Source organism: Perognathus longimembris, chromosome 11 (assembly GCF_023159225.1).
Source record: "Perognathus longimembris pacificus isolate PPM17 chromosome 11, ASM2315922v1, whole genome shotgun sequence".
Lineage (NCBI taxonomy): Eukaryota > Metazoa > Chordata > Mammalia > Rodentia > Heteromyidae > Perognathus > Perognathus longimembris.
The window spans coordinates 57,963,131-57,965,109 of NC_063171.1; positions in this window are offsets into that span (position 1 = coordinate 57,963,131).

Sequence of the window (1,979 nt, forward strand, 5' to 3'; positions counted from 1 at the left end):
TAGGCAGGGAGCTGGGAAATGAGAAAATAAATAAATATTCCCTGTCTTGTAGATATTCAAGGCTGATTTATAACTCCTATCTGTCATCTATTTATACTTGTATAGGAGCTTAAACTCAGAGCCTTGAACTCACTCAGCTTGCTTGCTCGTGGCTGTGGCTCTACTACTTCACACACACCTCCAGTTTGGCATGTTGCTGTTTTATGGGAGGTGGGAGTCTCGCAGACTTTTCTGCCTGGGATAGATAGCTCTGGACTCCAGATCTCAGCTAGGATCCAGAGTAGCTAGGATCACAGGCATGAACTACTGGCCCCTGGCTTCAACTCTGTCTTTAAAAATTAAGGCTTAAAAATAGGGAATATAGCTCACTGGCAGAGCACTTACCTGGTGTTCTATCCCTGATTTCCATCCCCAGCATTGCAAAAGCATAATTTAAAAAAAAATGAATGGGGGATTATAATCTACAAACAATAAAATGTTGAAAGTGTATTGATTTCTGCTAAACAGATACAATCTCTTCTGATCACCATCGCATGGGCTATCATTGTATGATGAGTGCTTACATCTAGTTCACCTAAGAAACTGGTGTGGCTAGCCTGCCAGCTTAATGACTAAAGACCAGAAGGATTAATAACCACAGCAATAAAAATGGCGAACACTGTGAGCAGCACGGCTCTGAGGACAGTACACACGTGGCTCATTTCATCCTCTTCCAACACCCCTGGTCACTCTTCCTGGCGAGGAAATTTGCTTAGGGTCACAGGACTCAACCCTACACAGTTGGAGTGGGATTTCCAGTGCTTACTCTTTCTTTTTTGCCAATTCTGAGGCTTGGGACTCAGGGCCTGAGCACTGTCCCCTGGCTTCTTTTTTGCTCAAGGCTGGCACTCTACCTCATGAGCCACAGCGCCACTTCTGGCTTTTCTGTTTATGTGGTGCTGAGACTCGAACCCAGGGTTTCATGCATGCTAGGCAAGCACTCTACCACTAAGCCACATTCCCAGCCCCTCCAGTGCTTACTCTCTATTCTTCCCCTAACAACTTTCTTTTCCAAAAATAAGAAGCCCTTTTTTGCTTTTTAGTTATTTTTCAGGTAGGAGCTCCGTTTTTCTTGGGACTGCACGTTAGCTCCACAGCTTGCTGTCTAGGCCTCCAGCGTGGCTTGCATTGCACACACACACACCCCCCCCCCCAACATGGGTCTTCTGTGTTGGAATGAGACCTGGATAACTTTTTGCTCGGGCTGGAATGACGGCGTTCCTGCGCTCTGTCTTCTGAAGAGCTGGGACGATGATAAGAGTGAAGCCACCACGCCCAGCCTCAACTTGCTTGTGCTGCCGAGAGAAAATGCTCCCAAACAGAAGTAAAAGGCCTAGAGAGGAGACACACACCCCCTACATCTCTGTGACCCACTTGCTCTTTCTTGGAACTGCAGACCGCTTGCGCTAACTTCTAGAATAGAAAAGATTGGGCTGAACGAACAGCCTGTTGCGTTCTCTGCTAAACCATTAGCCCTTCATCTAAGGACGTCCTGCCAGCCATCTCTTAAGACAATCCACTTTCTAGGAGGAGTCCAGCTTTGCTAGTGGTGCCAGGCATTCCCTCAGAGGCGACTCACCCTCTCCGGACCACAAATGCCCCCATCTGGCCATGAAAAGGCAAAGAGATGGGGTGGCTCTTTGGGACCCTCATCGAAGCAGCTCCATCTCACACCTGGAAGGGGAGAATGTGCCATGGCGGGCTGAGGGCTGAGGTGGACATTTGTCCCTGGCTTCAATGACAGCCTGGCAGAGTGTGGCAGAGCGCAGGGGGGGGGCCCCTTTTCCTCTTCCCCCTGTTCTCCCTTGTCTGCCGGCGCCGTCCGGCTGCCTAGTCTTTTTGTTGGTTAGTTTCCATGGCAGTTATTGTCTGTGTATGAGCGCATCCGCCCCTCACGCTCTCCTCCCAGAGCAGGCCCTGGAGCTGAGAGGCTCAGAGGG